This window comes from Pseudonaja textilis, chromosome 2 (assembly GCF_049901715.1).
Source record: "Pseudonaja textilis isolate UNSWEBS1 chromosome 2, rPseTex1.2, whole genome shotgun sequence".
In the NCBI taxonomy this organism is placed as follows: Eukaryota; Metazoa; Chordata; class Lepidosauria; order Squamata; family Elapidae; genus Pseudonaja; species Pseudonaja textilis.
In genome coordinates, this window is record NC_141991.1 from 71278285 (window position 1) to 71298113 (window position 19829).

Consider the following 19829-nt stretch of genomic DNA (forward strand, 5'->3'; position numbering starts at 1 on the left):
TGCTATGATTGAGACGACCATTTGTGATCTGATCCCAAGAGCCATTATGATCTGAAGGCAGATCCATCAATCCAAAAATATTTCTCATTTCTCTTGCCAACCTGGCAGTTTACATAAATAACAAACTCTCCCTCTCCTTTTTTTTTTTTTTTTTTGACAGCTGCTGTATGTAGCACTTTCATTTAGATCTGATCAAAGCTAAGCAAATAGGAGTGAAGGGTTTTTCAATCAGAACAAATGACTTCGACATATTCAAGTAAAAATACAAGTCATTTAATCTATATATGATTTGGGCTTTGCCTAGTTTTACTGCCACTATCATTGAAGTGGCTAGCACCATTGCCATAGCCTACTTTAGGGATGCTCTTTATTACCATGAAGATACCAGCCAAAATTTCTATCCTTGCTGCAGACAATGGGAAGACAGCTGCTAGGTGTACTGGTGTCTCTGTAACATATTGCCTAATCCTGGAAGCCAAATTTTCTGCTGGAAGACTCAGTCTTAATAGATGAAACAACAGGCAATAATTTGGTTGGCAGAAGCAAAGTTTAAGCAACCTAAGAAATAAATGGTTTCTTTATCAAAGGATGAAACAGAAGGGGAGTTGCTGAAGGAAAGGTAGATGAATCTTCAACAATAATTCTGAGTAGAGAAGAGTAGAGTAGAGTAGAGTAGAGTAGAGTAGAGTAGAGTAGAATAGAATTAGAATAGAATAGAATAGAATAGAATAGAATAGAATAGAATAGAATAGAATAGAATAAGGGGTGGGATTCTAATGGTTCATCCTGGTTTGAACCAGTAGCTCCAAGGATCATCTGTGAGTGAACCAGTTCAATCCTATGATCAGCTGTTGGGCCTGCCCACCTGCCCTGGCTCTATTCTAACTTTTATTTCCTGGTTTTCAAGCTCAGCAGCTTCGTGTGGCACAGTGGATTGTGGTGCATCAGCTGTTTAACACACAGGGAGATTGCAGGATTGCAGGAGAAGGTCCATAGCAAACCCTTTGTATGCACAAAGCAAACCAGTTGTTACACTGGTTAAAACACACCATAGAATAGAATAGAATAGAATAGAATAGAATAGAATAGAATAGAATAGAATAGAATAACTTTATTGTCTCTTTGAATGTATACTAATCGGCATACATTAAAATGAAATTTTGTTGCATACGTTATTTAATTGAAGAGAGTGACAATGTCAGACAGTATGTTTTATTCTTTTCACAATTGTTATTCCTTTTTGTAGCTTCTGTATTTCTGTTCTTAATGTCTCAGATTAAATTTAAGTTTCACAAATGCAAAACACAAATAAGGAGAAGAACAATGGGATTGCCTTTTTTATGTGTAACATTTGGCTCTGATTCTGCTGGTCTTGTGGCCCTTCTCGCCCAATGTACGAAGGATCTTCAGTCTTCAAACGTTTGAAAAAACTGCTGGCTTACAGGATTGCTGCAGGAGAGATTAATAAAACATTTTGATGAGTCTCCAAATAGTAAGTACAATAGCTTCTGTAAAGATTACAGTTTAAATTCATACTTCTCACAGTGAGATAAATCACAACATGTACTCATTCTGGCAAAAAATATAGTGTCCTGCTGAAACTGCTTCACAGTTAACATACAAATTATAATAACAGATTAAATAAAATGTGCCCTTCTTCTACCTTGTATTTAATTTTCTGGAAAACAACTTGGTGAAACAACTTGGGCTTTTCATCTGCAGTGTCAACTTTTATTCCATGCCAGCTTATATTTTTCCAATATTAATAGCATTTCTTTCATTTATTTCTGAATGTCCAGATGATGTTCCTCCCTACCTATTTCACTGCTGAGTTTTCTTTGTGACAGGAATGTTTTTGAAGTACTTTTTTTTTTCAAATTGCTCTTAGGGAATGACATTATCCTGACACATGCATATGGTCTCACCTGGCTTGAAGAGTAATTAGTAATGGGATGGGCCATATTTTTGTCATTGCCTGTTAACCTCTTCATGATTAAAAGATAGTGTTCCATGATGAAATATTGCATTGTTTTGTTATTTCATGTCCCACTTTCATCCATAATATAAGTCATATCTTATGAAGCTGAACAAGTGGCTTCCCCAATTAGAAGTAAGGAGATAAACCTCTCTGCAGGGGTGGGTTTCTACCGGTTCTGTCCACCTCTGTAGAACTGGTAGCTCTGAAGAGCAGCAGACATAGAGCTGGTTCTATGTCTGCTGATGTTTTTGCCCACCCGCTCACCCGGGCTCTTACCTGATGTTTATTTCCTGATTTTTCAACTTCAGCTGCCATGCGAAGAACAGCTGCAGTTTAAAACAAGCAGGAAAAGAGGGCTGTTTCAAAGACTGCTTCTCTTCACGCAGCGTGCTTATGGCGATTTACAGGCGTGCGTGTGCAGCATGCAGGGAAGCACATCATAAATCACCGAACCAGTAGTTAACCCTGTTGTATCCCACCCCTGCCTCTCTGCCAAAGAACTAGGGAAACTCTATCATTTGTGAATTAGAGATACTTATTTTGAGATTCCCATCCAGGATTGTAGGCAGCTACCTCAAACCCTCTCATTTTAGAATCCTCACAATCTGCTTTAGCTATATGGCCATTCTAACAGTACCTTTCATGGAAGTATGTGGCATCATTTCCTGCTGTGGAAAGAAATATAAAGCAGTGGTGGGATTCAAATTTTTTTACTACCGGTTCTGTGGGTGTGGCTTGGTATACGTGGCAGGGGAAGGATACTATAAAAGCTCCAGTCAGAGGTTGCATTTGCAGGTTTTCCAAACTACTCAAAATTTCCGTTACTGGTTCTCCAGAACTGGTCAGAACCTGCTGAATACCCACCTCTGATATAAAGTCTATATGTGGCCTTTCCTGCCTTATGGTCTTGAGTCCATCAATTTCTTCCACTACCCTCACCACCCATAAAAAAATTAAGTGTGTCCACGGACCTGGCAATAACTAATAAAATCCACCAATATGCAGAAATGGTTAGACTAACCATGTTACTAAAAAACAAGGAAGAGGGGAGTTTTTTACAACTTGGAATATATGTTACAAATGGTTGTATAAAAAGGAAGTAAAGATGTCTAGTGAAATAGATTAAGCAAACAACAAAGGAAAATGGAAATAAGGATAAATGTATATATAGCTATGTATATATGCAAAGTAATATAATTAAATACATATTGTATTATAAATGTAATAATAACATAAATAAGGATTTAGGAAACAAGTTATAGATTTACTTGTAGCAAATGACTTTAATTGGCACTTATAGAAATGTACACTGTGATGAAAACATTGCAAAAATGTGAGAACATGTTTCTCTTTCTTAAAATATTTTTTTGAAACTTTTTTTTACAAAGTTTTTATTTTTTACAACAAACATACAAACAAAACATAAAAACATAAAGCCCTCTTTCAATTATATACATACAGTGTGTCAGTTGGTTACAATCTTTCGTGCTATCCTTTTTTTTACCATTACTCACAAGTTATATAAATTCTCACCTTATCGATCTAGCTTGTGCTTATATAATATCAATTATTAAACATTCATTTGACTATTTTTCCATCATTTTATATGAGATATTCTAATTTTCATTATGATTTAATCTTATACATTCATCCAATGGTTATACATTTTATATTGTATTCTTTATCAGTCTATTAACTTTTATTGTAAGGCTTACTAATCTATTTCTTTACCATGTCTTTCTATCTAGCCATTGATAAAACAAATCCCATATCATATAAAATTGTTTATCCTCTTGTTCTCTAATTTCAAATATCAATTTACTCATTTCAGCACAGTCCATGGTTTTCTTAATAATTTTCTCCTGCATAGGTATTTTTTCATTTTTCCAATTCTTAGTAAATACAATTCTAGCCGCTGTTAAAACATTTACAATCAAATATTTCAATTCTTTACAATATATTTCTGGTATAATTCCCAATAAAAATACCTCAGGTTTAAAGTCTATGTGTTGTTTTGTCATTTTTTCCAACCATGTGTGGATTATAATCCAATATCTTTTTGCATCCGAGAATGTCCACCACATGTGGTAATATGAACCAGGTATCTGATGACATTTCCAACATTTATTCGATTTATTCTTGAACATCCTCGCAATCCTCATCGGGGTAAGTGCCACCTGTAAAACATCTTATACAAATTTTCTTTATGTGCAGTTGACATTGTCATTTTAGAATTTTGAGACCACAATTTTTGCCATTTATCTAAATCAATCCCATATCTGAAATTTTTCCCCCACACAATTATTGTTTCTTTTATTTGTTCTTCCTCTAATTTAAACTCTAGCCATTTTTAGCAAGAACCAAAAGTCAGGGTTAGAACTTTAATTTTGGAGGCCCTCTGAATGCTTACATTTTCCCTGGTGAAAAGAATTTGGAATGCAAGCACTGCCTTGAATTGAACTAAGTCACTAGTCTAGCAAATTCAATATTATCAACATTGATTGGAAGTAGGCTATCTCAATTTCCACTCTATTTGCTTGGAAACTCAAGGTATTGTTACACTGAGTATGCCTTTTCGATCATTTAGCCCTGCCATTGAAAGAATAAAGGTTTCATCAACATTTGAGAGTTTTTTTCCTTCAGATTAAAATCAATAGAACTTTATTTTTTTTCTACAGTATTTTAAACCATAACATGGCATCTGACTATTTTTGTTTTTTAAAGAAAAACAGTTTTGGGCTCATATATTTCTAGCTTTAGATTTCAGCAATTACTGCATTGGCACATTGTAAATGTGCCTTTTGTTGTGAGTATTTCCTGTCTTCCAACCTATTTCATATCCTAGACAAACCAAACCTGTTAATCATTATGTCATTCCTGCTATGGCTGTCACAAAATTAACAGGCTTGCATCAAAGCACAACATAATGCACTATTCATCCCTTACTCCAGTTCCATAAATTAATGTGTGTGTTTGTATGTGTGTACATACATACATACATACATACATACATACATACATACATGCATACATATTCATATATACATATGTTCTGGAACTAGTGGAGAGTTACCAACTTTCATATTTCATCCTTGCCTCCACCATAAAACTTCACCTGTTTTTTGAAACTGGAACTGATGAAATCTGATTTACAAATAACTTTTTCATTGCATGCTCAGAAAAATGCCATACGCTGATGAAGTCTCTTTCTCCACTTCTTTAGAATGTTGCACTTGGAAGAAAAAGTAAAACCTGAATGGTGGATATTCATTTAGAATTCTTCATTGCTTCTTCTTTTTCTGAGCTAATTCTATCATAACAAAGAAATGTTTTTATGACTGCCATATCTTCTTATACCAGGCAACAATAAGCATTAATGTCTACTCAAAAGTAACATCTGACAACAAGCATATGAAAGAATGTGGAAATGCACCCCCCAAATAGTTACACATTTCAGACTCAATTCAGTCAGTGTTAAAAGAAGTCCAGTTCAAATCAATGGAACAGGTGCAGAGCTGTGTGCTTAAATTTTGTGGATTTATTGTAATCAAGTGTGCATTTGTTTTCTCTGCATTACAGTGTAACCACATTCTCCAGAGAAAATGGCTCTTACAGTTGCTTAGCTGATGCAGTACAGAAAAGTAACTATAGAGATTTCCCAGTCAATTTTCATTCTTCACTTTTCAGATGTAAAGTTCACAGCATACTCATGCAATATTTGTACAAACCTCAGCCTTAGTCTTTGGGCAGATTATGTCTGCAATTGATGTATTTTGTCTTATCCTGATTACAGTTTTTTTTTTAGCTGCCTGTAATATCTACAATTTTCAAAAGGTATAAAAGTAGAGGTTTGCAGTGGCAAAATCAGTACTGGAAATTATCATCTACTTCAAGTAGAACAAGCAGTTTCTCATCTCCCATTTTACATTATCCATTTCAGTTTATTATCAATTTAAAGAGCAATATTTCACACAAGGAAATGACCTCTCATCTCCTTAATACCTTAGTCTTTGTAGAGAAACATAACTGTGTTTTTATCCTACCATTATTCAGTGGCATTTAGATTTTACATTTCTGTATGTTTCATAGACCTACTAAATTATTCTTCATATCCTGGTCCTTTTATGAAGTTGAGGTGACATAGACTAACCTAAGAACTAAGGAATTCACCATTCCTTTTTCCTGCATCACAGAGAAATGCCTTGAAGGCTCCTTCCTCTAACAGCAGAAAGAAATCTTTCTTCCTTTGGTATCCATCAGAGATCTTATATCTCCTTTGGAATGTTACAGCAAGCAAGGCTTAGAGGACATCAAACGAGGGAAAAATGGCTTAGAAAGTTGACTAGAATTGAGTAGATTCAGATTTAAATCCACAATAAACCATGAAATGAGGATCTCTGTAAAGACAATTAGTATGTCCCAGCCTAATTTCTCACAGACTTATGGAAATATGTACCTTTTGGGAAAGTCATATGTTTTTTTAGTTTGTAAGAGGAAAGATAACATAAAAATGTAACTAAATAAAAAGAGGAAGTTAAATGGGCTGAATCTTTTCAAGACTGGATGTACAAATAAACAAGAATGTTTTTGTTTATTTTTTTTAAATAATCCTGATATTAGTAAAACACTACATTTGGTTTTCAGTTTTTTAGGGATAGAGGAATCAGGAAACTAATATTCTTGTGAAACTTGTCAAACATAGTAACTATAAAAGTGTGATAAACCATGAATCCTTCTAACTGAACATGAATCCTGGTGATTTCACAGACACATCTGTGCAGTTTATCTGGCAACATTACAGAAATGGCTTCCAATTGCTTTCCTCTAGGATGTCTTACAATTTCCCCATTTTTCCTACAGTCCTGGGAGTTCCTGGATTCTCCTACCCAGGCATTAAGTGTTTAACTTCTGAGTTAAGACAAGGCTTTTCTTACCTGCAGAGGCAAAGAGGATTGAAGAAATATTTATTGTTAGAAGAGACCCACCCACAATGGGAGAATTTCTTTAAATGTTAGTTCACTTCCCAAAATGTCTACACCTGAATGTGTTGTATAATTCAGTGGACAAAATATGGTCTTTCAAAAGTTCCAGAAGAAGCTGAAGTTTTCATTTTTAGAGGTGACGAGTGGTCATTATTAGAAACCACTTCTCTTAAGTTCATCCTTGCAACATCTGCTCAGTTAAAACATTTCATGTTCAATAGCTATCAAACCAAAGTGTCAGCTGTATATTAGTTCACTTACATTTTGGGTGAGTTACCCAACTTGATGGTGGAAGTCATAGATATTTTAACAATGGAAGTTTAGCCATTATTTCTATATATCATATAGAAATTGTACCTTGCACAAAAGTTGATTGGTTCTATTGGACTGAAAGGCCAGTATGATGGAAAAAGAATTATTGTTATTAGAGCTGACAAATGGATAATCAGCTGTAGTTGGAAGACTGGCAGGTAACATTTAACATTTAGCATCATGGTGCACAGGAACAATGACCTCTTATTTTTCTTCTAGCAGGAATAATTACCTAGTTCTGCTTCACTAACTTGATTCCTATCAACTACACATTGCTTTCACTTGACAGAGAAGAAACAGCCTAACTCTGTTGCATCAAATGAAATGAAATGGAGAGAGACTAATGAATATAGAGTGAATCCCTTCTTCATATATTTGTCATGCCTTCTAAAGATTTAGACCATATAAATATGTTATATATATATGAGTGTGTGTGTTTCTTAAGTTTTCATGGGTATTTATATGTATGGTATTCAGCTTTTGGAGGCATTTTCTCACATCATTATAGTTGTGTTTTTAAAGTTGTACCAACGTTTATCAGAGAAGCCATAGAGATTGAAAAAAGACCTGAAAGCATGAATGGAAGAGGTGACTCTACCAGACTGTCAATTATCTGGAAGCCTGCATTCACAAACAAACAAAAATCTCCACACCACAAGCCAGGCAAATATCTGGGCACAAACAGACCCCGCCCCCAGATATCTCCAGCTCAAACACACCCCAACCAGGCACCCAGATGAAACCTAGCTTCCTAATAAATGATAGCCATCCATTTACTCAGAGCCAAGCTGCACTAAAGGCCTCCAATACAGGAAACACAATGTTGCCAGCCAATCAACAATAAAAAAAGCTACAAAACAGACAGAAGATATTAGAAACACCAATCAAGCAGAACACAGCAAACTCTAAGACCAATAAACACAGACCAAGACTCCCAACCAATCAGGATGAAGAAAAAACCATTCTGGCACAGCAGTAACCTAGCCCCAAATTTAAAACCGAAATGGCTATGAAAGGCTGACTCACAGACAAACACTATACAGAAGCCTGATGATGGCAGATGAGATTCTGCTGAAATGTTGCTACAACTTTAAAAGCACAACTATAATGACGTGGGAAAATACCCGAACAAAGCTGAATATCATCTATCTATCTATCTATCTATCTATCTATCTATCTATCTATCTATCATCTATCTATCTATCTATCTATCATCTGTCTTTCTTTACAATACCGTTAATAAGCTAAGAATACTACATAGACCTGACTTTGACTTGGTTTTCTCTTTAGGGTTCAAAAACATATGGATTTGGGACTACTGATATATGACAGATACATGCAAAATACTCCACTTTGTAAAAACCTTACTAAACTATATTTAATCCACTCGAACTTGAGTAATATTGCTGCTGAGAGTCATTTAAATGGCATAAATAGTGAGCAGAACTTTGCAAAACTGTTTCTGTTTCAAATTTCAAGATGAAATGGCAATCTGAACTCATGAATTGCTGCTGTTGCAAGTATTCAATTATTCCAAATCTTATGAAAAGGAATAATAGCTGCTCTCTTCTTCTGAAAATACCAGCTGAAGCATAATTTATGCCATGGACAAAGCATTCAGAGATCTTTCCTATGCTGGCTATGAATTTTTATTACTGCACAAGATAAAATGTGAATTAAGTTAACATATTCATTATTTCACAGTAACGATATTCTCAAGATCTAATATTACCTACATCTATTGGAATGTCACAAGAGTTATTCTTGGGCAAATTAGGACACTCAGTATTTGTGTGTGTGTGTGTGTGTGTGTGTGTGTGTGTGTGTGTGTGTGCACGCGCATGCCTTCTCATTCCACTTCTATGAGACAACAGGGATTTAATCAAGCCTTAAAGAAATTAGAAAGAATGTGTTAAACCTACTTAATGGCATCTTTTTTGCAACAAGAAAAATAAATAGTGTGAAAGTCCTTTCAGATTAAAAGACTAAAAGTCTGTGGAAATGACATAATCAAGTGGCAGCTCATCTACATTTTAAATGAATGTACTGTGCTTTGGGGTAAGTTGAGCATTAATAATTATATTCTGTAAAACACATTTATTTCTAGGCAAACAAAGGGGAAGATATATTCATCCATCTATCTATCTATCTATCTATCTATCTATCTATCTATCTATCTATCTATCTATCCCCAGTAATGTCTAACACCATTTAGAAGGACAGGTTTTCTGTATAGGCACTAATAAAATAGCAGAACAGTGTATTACAAGAAAATTATATTTTTCACTCCATGCAATCAGGTGCTTAAATGGAATCATTTTGAAATGAATGGATTTTCATGCATAAAGAATTAATCATCATTCCTGATGAAAAAAAAGAATACACAATGAAATGGTAAACAGGACAGATAACAGTAAAAGTATAATTACTGTGAAGATATGGAAATTTGGAAAAGGATATGTAATAAAATTAGAAATGAATAAGTTGTAAAATAAAGCAGAGGAAAGTAAATGCAGAAAAAGTTAATGAAATCTATAGTGATAAGATATGAAATTAAATATAGAAAAATGAGTATGTAATTAAGATTATATCTGTATTGAGATGTGACAACCTCGAAACATGTTCTCTAAAAAAAAAGATGTTTTATTTTTTAATATGTTTTTTTTTGAAAACCCAAATAATTTTTTTTACAAAAAAAAAAGAATTAATCATCATTCTGTGGGATAAAATAGTATAGAATCTGTGAGAACATTTCCCAAGAAGTAGTGGGAAGAGACAACATATCGGTCAAAAGTCCAAAATGCAAGGACACCAGGAGACATTTTAAATGCTAAAGAAAATGAAGACAATGACCCTTTTATCTTGAAAAATATAGGTCCAATCTTGCCACAGATGAACAAATATTACACTTGGTGCTAATATGCATTCTGTTGTAGATCCTTTGGAAGCAAAATAGCTAAATTCATTTCTGGTGGGATCCATGCAAAAACCTTGGGGAATCATCTTTCCTATCATTTTCCTGGTGGAATTCCTCTCCATAACCATCAATTTTTCTTTTAACCTTCCACCATGTTTAGCTGCAGATAGCATACCAGTGACAATAATGATTCTGTATAGAGTACATAATGGGAACTGAAATGATTCATTCTCTGAATGAAATGGTGAACACAACAATCTGGAGAACCATAAGATTGTATCTTATTATTTTTGATGAATGTATTTTTATGTACACTGAGAGCATATGCATCAAAGACAAATGTGTGTCCAATCATACTTGGCCAATTACAACTTCTATTCTATTCTATTCTATTCTATTCTATTCTATTCTATTCTATTCTATTCTATTCTATTCTATTCTATTCTATTTGCTGTGATTGCCTAGATCTTTTGCTACACAGATCTGATAGTTTAAAATAATTATTCTTACTTTATGCTTATCAAATCCAGTTTTGTCTAACTATAAGAGTTGCAGTGACTCAGTGGTTAGAATGCAGTACTGCAGGCTACTTGTGCTGATCACTGGCTGCCAGCAATTTGGCAGTTTGAGTCTCACCAGCTCAAGGTGGATTCAGCCTTCCATCTTTCTGAGGTGGGTAAAATGAAGACTCAGATTGTTGGGGACAATATTATCCTGACTCTGTAAAGCACTTAGAGAGGGCTGTAAAGTACTGTGAAGCAGTATATAAGTCTACTGATATTGCTATATATTCTTGAGTTAGAAGAAGTTTTTTTTAAAAAAAAAAACAATCTCTAGTTTTAAACCCATATACTTATACAAATAACTTCCTGGGAATGAGGAAAAATGAAGAAAATTGCCAGCAGCTCTAACAGCAGTATCCCCGAATTGAATTGATCTCAACTGCTCTTTTCCTTCTGTGTAGCTTATAACATCGTAGAAATGGAGAATTAATGGAAATTTAGCATACAGAAGGACTAGAACCATGCTATTATGAATAAAGGTGAGAAGGTAAATGGTTGAACTGTGAGTTGGGGAAGAGAATTTAATTATACAACTTCTGTTTTATTTATTTATTCATTCATCAGATTTCTACACTGTCTATCTCACATGTCTCACATGGACATGTCTCTTATTCACTACTTCCTCTATTTTTTCTCAGCAATTCATTAACATCAACTCCTTCTTATGACCTTTGAAGAGCCAGAAGTCCCTGGCTACTGATCTTTGCCTTCACTCCATGCATGGAGAGGGTAACAGTTTCTGCAGAATCAAAAAATTCTGCTGTAATTGGGTGGTGGAAGCCTTACTAACTGGTTATTTAATGAGTACCTCAGCTAATGGTGCAGCTCCGTGTTTATTTTAAATAGAGGAACAAAAGGTTTTCAATATAATCTGAACATCGCTGACGAAATGGCATCTCATTTCCAGATCCACCTATCTACATTTGGAGAACATAACACCACCACAACATAACTGATCAGCTTGATTCAGAGACAGAAGGAAAATGCCAGAGGCATTGCTGGGAGATTCAGGCAACTACTGAAAGAAGCAACTTGAACCCCCTTGTGTGTTTCCCAGCATTTGGATATGGTGAGCTGAATGCTGAACAGGAGTCTTGTTGACACAGGAGAGCAGCAACAAATGTACAAGCTGAAGCAAGGCCTACGGCAAAGAACCTCTTTCTGAAGAAACATGACCAAGGCAGAGACAGGATTGTGTTAAACACAAGCTGAAGGCATACGGCAAATAGGGAAATAAATCACCCTTGCTACAATTCTAGCCACGGCGCTTGCTTTTTCTGTTGTTGCAAAAGGAATGGGTTTCTTCTAGACTACAGAATAGAAATACATACTGATGTAAATAACTTGGGAGGTGGTTGGAAATGCCTAAGAAATTCTGAATTGACCTTTGAAAAGCTGCTGGCAATGCTTTTATTTCCACTGCCCATATTCCCAGCAACAAAACACCTTTATCAAACTTAATGAGCCAGTAGATATGGTTGGTAAATCTTGTTGGGTTTAAGATTCACAGTTCTCTTGGCTTGGAGTATTTGCTTGAAGATCTTGAAACTCCATCAATAGCTTTAAAAAAAAACACTTAGAAAAAATTGATATTTTGGGGGGAATTCACTGGCTAGTAATCTGAAACAACCAGCAAGGTCCTGATAAACAGCCAGTGAGTTTAGTACATGAAGGCTTATTAAAGGTGTCATGAGATTAAAAGAAGAAGAAGAAGAAGCACAGTTACACCTCTTTCTGAGAAGATGGAGAGAATGAAACATTTTGAAAAAGAAATAATAGGATATAGATAAAATTCACAGAAACTGGTGAAAGAGTTTTGGTCATAGAATTGTTCTTCTTCCTTCTGGTCTCTTTAGATCCCTTGATCCTTTCTGTAGAGTGCAAGATGTGATATGGGAGTGGTGTGGTGGCCTAGAGATGGAGCTCTCACCTCACAATCAGGAGGCTGTGAATTTGATCCTAGATTGTGGCAGATATTTCTCTCTCTAGAGATGATGAATAATTATCTCCTGCAAACTCCATGTAAGGGTCAGAAAGAGCATCTGATCAATAAATGCTCAAGCTATATTCAGCTACCCTGACTCCACCCCAGTGCAAGAAATTACAGGGTCATTAAAAGAAAAAGAAAAGATATGGCATGGAAAGCAAGCATACATGCTCTTGGATTCCATCCATGAACTTCCTGAATTCTCTGGAAATGTTTCAGCTGTGCATAATATTGTGATTTGTGCATAATATTCTGCATAGGGAAATAATACTGCACAGGAAGATGGAGGAAGAGGCAGTCAAAGTGACTAAGTTCTACTGTGGCAGGTGAACTTTGCAAGTGCAATTTGTTAGGGCCTGCACTTGGAGTAATACCGATTTCTAAGTTTGTAACAAAAGTGTCATATGTTGTTACTATCAAATGAGTTTAGCTAAATTGATGCATTCCTGGAAACAAACAATACCAGGAAAACAAGGAGTACATTTCTGTTCTAACCAATACATTCCAAACACATGACTGCACTGAAGGGTATTAGATTTTATAAATTGATTTCATATATTATATAGAACTTCTGAAAATAAGCTTGTTGGTAGTATGCAAAATTGATAAGATGTAACAGGTTTTCAAATCAGCACTGAGTCCTAATTCAACATGAAAAATGTGACAGCTTTTCCTTTTGCTGTAACATACATGGGAAAAATGGAATAAATATACAATAACTCTCACACCGAGCAGCATTTTTAACTGTACATTCCTTACTTGTTCAATACCACATGATTGGGAATATTTATATAATATACTGTACATGCATCATGTTATCTTAGATTTTTCATTCCGATTTCAGAATACTGAGATAAAACCATATTAATTTTGTAATCTAGTGATAGCATAAACTCAACTATATTGTGATAGGTAACAGGGCAATCATTAACAAACCGTCCTATAAATGATAGTTCAGTTTTGCTTTTAGAACTATTGAATCAGCTTTCCTTGGCTTCATTGATCTAATTCATACAAATATAATTGCAATCGCTATGTCCGATCAAAATTATAAATCATTAAACTGAGTTTCTTCTACAAGAAAAATGACACAAACAAGCTTGGTGACCCTGTGAGGAAAGTGAAATGTTGACCTGAATGTTCGGTGGGGATAGTAGCATCCTGCCTATTTCACAGCTCCAGAAAAAACACTGCCAGCCTGTTGGCAATTTCTTCTGAGGCAACAGTTGAGCTGAAAGTTAACTGGAACATTTGTTAAATGCAGTGGCAATTCCATTGCTTCATGGAGACATGGGAATGTGTGCATGGAATAGGTTTAATCCTACTATAGTATAATAGCAAATGAGTCCTCTTGGTTATTCGAGCAGCATCCAACAATGGAATACCTGAATAAAATAAGCCCTTAGATAATGAAAGTTTATATGTAAAATGATATATTAGTAACATTCTGCTCCTAGAGAAAATGGGACTTATTTGTCACAACTCTGGGCAGGGAGCATCAGAAATCCTCCTTTCCTTTCCTTTCCTTTCCTTTCCTTTCCTTTCCTTTCCTTTCCTTTCCTTTCCTTTCCTTTTTTTTAAAAAAAAATATTTAATAAAAATAAAATGTATTTATTTTATTTTTTTACCCTAACTTTATTACTTAATAAGGCAGTGATCATACATTACATTCCTTCCTCTTCCTATTTTCCCACAACAACAACTGTGAGGTGGGTTGGGTTGAGAGGGTGAGTGAGTGGCTCAAAGTCATCCAGAAGGCTTCCCATGCCTACCAGAGGACTAGAACTCACAGATTTCTGGCTTCTAGCCTAGCGCCTTAATCAATAGACCAAACTGGCTCTATAAACATAACAAACGGACTCATACATGGTTTACAGTAATTGCTGTAAATTTTAATTTCAGCATCTCCGTGACCTAGGACGTATACATAATGAGACTTATTGGTCATAACCCCTCTCCTAGGGAACATTTCCCCTAGGATTAGAACATCTTCAAAATGTTTAGAGTTCAGGAAGGCCAAGTGTTCTGGGACAGTAGGGTAGACTGAGCATGACTCTGCTTTTTGCAGAGCCAACAAACATAACTGAAATAGGAACAAGTGAAGGAACTGACTCTTTGGAACTCCTCTCCGGATTAAGGAGAAGACAAGGATTGGCCATGTTTAACTCCTTACAGATTCTTGCACCTTTCAAAGAGACACTGAATTCTTCTACTTCCTCTCTTAATTAGTGTAGGAAGTTGCTTATTATTGATTTCTTTTGAGTCAAGAACTTTCTAAAAGACAAGCTGCATTCCACTGGGAGTTGTTGTTTTTTTCTTCCACTCTGGACAAAAGAAGCTATGTGTAAGGATTAACAGGAGAAGCTTTATTTAAAAAGAAGAAGAGGAAGAACAGCAAAAGGGAGACTAAAATGTTGATCCAGTCTCCCCATTGAATTTCTTTTGGGGAAACTGGCAGGAAGCATCAAAAATCCTCCTTTCCTTTCCTTTCTTTTCTTTTCCTTCCCTTCCCTTCCCTTCCCTTCCGTTCTCTTGCCTTCACCTTTTTCTTCCTTCCAAATGTGGACCTAGAGTTTACAACATGTTGGATTATAAAAATGATTTAGAAAAAAGTGTGCATCTGAAAATAAACTTTAAAATACTGGAGCATATGAGTGATTTGTAAAAATGATGCCAAAATGGATTTACAATTGAAAACAGCCGATATTTTAATAATCAAAGGAGACATACAAATAATAAATCACACGAGTGACTTGGAAGCCTTCTTACTTTGAATTTACAAAAGAATGTGCGGAATCATGGCAACTCTTGCTGAGAAGAGATATAGAGGAATGACTCAAGCTGTTCCTGAAAGAAGGCAAAGTTATAAGAAATCAACCTGTGAGACAAAGGATCAAGTTAAGAAAATGAAAAGAAGATTTATAAAGTCATTCTACTGGATATGTGTTATGGCTTCTGGTAATTGTTATTTTTGTCTTTTTTAGGGTTTTGGGGTTTTTTTTGGCTTCTGGTAATTGTTAATGGGATTTCTTTTTTATCAGGATTGTAAAACGAGGCTTTAAAGATTTGTTTATAAGTGGAGACAGATTTATTCTGTTTTATTTTTTAGAGAAAAGGATAAGTCTGGATTATAAAATTGATTTTTATTAAGATTAAAATATATGTGTTAATATTTCTCATAGTTCTTAATAGACTTTTGCTGATTAGGATTAAATGATGTATTTTTTTTATTTATTTTTTTGTAATTTGACTACTGATAAAGGATGGGATATGGGAAGAAGAATGTTCTTTTTAATTGAAGCACTAGAGAAGATATTAAGTGACCCAAATTATTTATACTTGTCTGGAGGGAGGAGGGATATATATCTATCTCTATCTCTATCTATCTATCTCTGTGTGTGTTTGTGTATTCTGTTTTCTTTTTCTTTTTTTCCCAATTTTCTTATTTATATTTTTCTTAAATTGCATTTGTTTTTATTTTTTTCTCTTTATATTGGTGCAGTTTAATAAGATTATTGGGGAAAACATAGATTTCAAGGAAGTTATTAAGATCTGGTGGCTGCAAAAGGCCTTCAGAAACTAAATGTCAGACTCTCAACTTGGTCAATTAGAAAAAGAAGACTCTCAAATCCATTGTTAATGAAAGTACACTTTATTAAAGTCAAGTGGTTACAGAGTAGCAAAACTGGATCTGAAGTTTCACACCCGAAGCATCTGGTTTACCTTTCCCTTCTCCCCATCTGGTTATCATGGACTGTCCAATTACATTCAAACAACCTTCAAACAGCCAGTATCTCCCGTGGGACTGCACAAGAGTAGTTTTGATATCCCTTATCCCTCTCTCCCCTCTATATCCCTGCAGCTCCCTCCCCCCATTGGCTATGGCAGGCTGGTGTCTGATGAAGCATGGCATTTGTAGCAGGATGGCAGTTCTGACACTAAAGCAGATGTGTAGCCCAGCAGTTCGTTGTTTTAATCTGTATGCATTGTTTTAATTATTATGGGTGGAGTGTAGGCCAGACAAGGAACAATGGATGGAAAATGAACAAGGAGAGATTTAACCTGGAAATAAGGAAAAACTTTCTGACAGTGAAAACAATCAACCAATGGAACAGAAGTTGCCCTCGGAAGTTGTGGGAGCGCCATCACTTGAGGCCTTCAAGAAGAGACTGGACTGCCATTTGTCAGAAATGGTGTAGGGTCTCCCACTTGACAGCAGGTTGGACTAGATGACCTACAAGGTCCCTTCCAACTCTGATTATCTGTTACCTGAGTGTACTTAGTGTAGAATCTCTATGGTTAAACTGGCTTCTAAGCAGGGAGGGAGGGAAGGAGGAAGGCCAATTTATCCAGGAAATCATTTTTATATGAATTAAAAATTGAACTCTGCAAATAAATAAACTAGAAGGAAAAGATGTGGTGATGAAAATAGCATGTGGAGATGTGCAGTATTCTCACACATAACTCTTGTTCATGCTGGTGGATTCCTAAAATTCTGACTCATTCTGGGATTACAGATAGGCACAGTGTCATCTAGTGCCAACATTGTGAAAGTACACATAATGAAAATCATATAGAGTACTCTTACATTTCTGGCAATGAATGCAGAGTTTATCAGTAATGTAATATATGTATATATATATATATACATGTAATATAATCAGAAACAAGAACTTAGTGGATGATATTCTGGTAATAATGCATATGAATTGTAGAACAGAAATAATAAATAATTAAATAATAAATAAATAAATAAAAACATATATTTCTCATTTTTACTCATCACTTTAATGTACATCCCCCAATTTTTAAAATGCATGTTAAAACCTGAATGGAAGGCTCATAAAAACAACCTTCAGTTCATACCTTATTAATCACTTAACTTCTATTAATTCAACACAGTATTCATTTTTTTTATAGATACAATTTAATCATTATAATTTCAAAATTGAATTTTTTTGATGACTTGATGATTTTTCTCAAGATATAGAAAGCAAGTATGCACCGAGGTATTTTTGCATGTTTAATTATGGAGCATGGGGTAATTTTGTTTCAATTTGAAAGCTGACTTGGGATGCTTTTCACAAAAATGAACAGTGAGGGAGAGATATCACTAAGATTAATTAAGAATATCTTCAATTGCATGGTTTTTGTTTTATTCATCGCGTTTTGCATTTCACCTTTGCTCTGCATTTTTCTCCAAGCAACTTAACAGAAGTATCCTGGGATTGTGCCACTTTACCTACTAAAAATCACTTTAAAGAATAATGATTTATCCATGAAGGTATAAAAATGTGAATTAAGTTTTCTACTCTTCTATCAAAGTCCAAGATTATTTCCATTATACAATGCAGGGAATCCTCAGTTTAGCACCATAATTGGAACTGGCAACTCTGTTGCTAAGCAACGTGGTCATAAAATAAAAAGTCATGTAACTCCACCAACTTACAATGGAAGTTCCAGCATTTCTAGTTGTGGTCATTAAGCAAATCACCAGTGGTCATCAACCAAGGTATCACCAGACCATGACCTGTGATTTCCTGTGAGCTTCCCCATTGATTTTTCTAATTGGAAGTCAACAGGGAAGGTCACAAATCATGGTCATGTGACTGCAAGATCCTGAAACTATCCTAATTGTGTACCACTTGCCAAGTTCCCACAATGATGTGATCTCAGGGATGCTGCAGTAGCTACCACTTTGAGGACCTGTCATAAATGTCCTCATTCAATGCCATTGTAACTGTTGGTAGTTAAAACTTACCCCACTCCTAGGAAAATAAAATATTTTAGGATATACCAAAAAAGCAGAATATTTCCCCTAAAAAGAGAAGTAGAAACTCAGAAGCATAAACTCCCCTCAGAAGCAGAAGCTCTCCCCCACCTTTGTTAATAGGTGGGCCATTAAGGCCTGGGCTGGAGTATTCTACATAACAAAGCCCTCTACCCATTTTACCACATGGCCTGGGATGATCCAGCACTCAGGTGAAGCCATGTGGTCCAGACCAAACCTACAAAGTTAGCTAAGAAATGTAGCCAGTGGGATACATTTCTTACCACAGGAACAGGAAACACTAAGGTGGGCCCAACAGAGAGTATATAACTAAGTGTCTCTCAGCATCTTTCCCCCTTTTTTCTTTTCCTTCACCCAACATCTTGAAGCATGTGATCATCCTTTTCACTTTGGAGCTCCAAACCATGTGATCCTGTCCACCATTAAACCATCTTTCCAAACGGCCTCCAGTGTCTTTTTTCCCCACTTGGAACTGAACCCAGAAGGATATTTCTTCCAACAATCTTTAAACAATCCTGAACAAATGGTCACTGAGTGAAGACTTCCCATGGAAGGTGTTAGCCAGGAAAGAAAAAAAACTGCTAAATTTACTCAGTTTATATTTTGTATTCTATTTTTCATTCCAAACAAGTATATAATGTCTTCTTGAATATGTGCTCACACATAATGTGCAACACAACTTAAGCCTTCATTAGAGGATATGAAAAGTAGTGGAAGGGAAAACAAAGTAGAATTGACTGGGCCTATAAGCTTTTTTATACTCAGTCATATGCAGATTTATGAAGAGTTTAGCTAATATGGGGTAACATCCTTGGTGCTTGGAAAATGTTGTTTAGAGTATTTTCAGATTCAATTATGTATCTTTTATAAACAACCTAAAATGTTACAAAGTTCTGGGTGAAGAATGTAATATTTTGGGAAATATTAAAAGGCAGAATATTATATTTTCCTAAAAGAGAAATGGAGAAGCATGCTCTTAAAGATTAGAAAGCAGACTCAGTATTTCTTAATAACCCCCAGCAGATATTTTGTACCCATTAAGAAAGATTGGGCCAGGACCTCTGATTTGGACTTCTTTGGTGACGGACCGAAATCGCAATTTTCCATGGTTTTGATCTGTGCTTGCCGCTGGAGCACCCTGAGCCACCCGGACTTGGGGCTGAAGCCACCCTGTAGAGGTGGTGAAGAAGGGGGAGCCATCAGTGGGGTTGAGGAGAGCTGCATCTCTCCTCCTTGGCTGGCCATTACTCCCTTTCCCAAAGGCGGTTGCAGTGGTGGTCAGAAATGGCCACCTCAGAG

General features: G+C 35.5%; 1 long non-coding RNA gene across 1 annotated transcript in view; it reads right to left on the minus strand.

The window, feature by feature from the left end:
• Window positions 1-1198: 1198 nt before the first annotated feature.
• LOC148126907 (uncharacterized) overlaps window positions 1199-19829 on the minus strand; it is a 79205-nt gene continuing 60574 nt past the window's right edge. The window contains exon 3 of the long non-coding RNA XR_015741418.1: window positions 1199-1449. This is a non-coding gene — a long non-coding RNA (uncharacterized LOC148126907). The remainder of the gene's footprint in view (window positions 1450-19829) is intronic.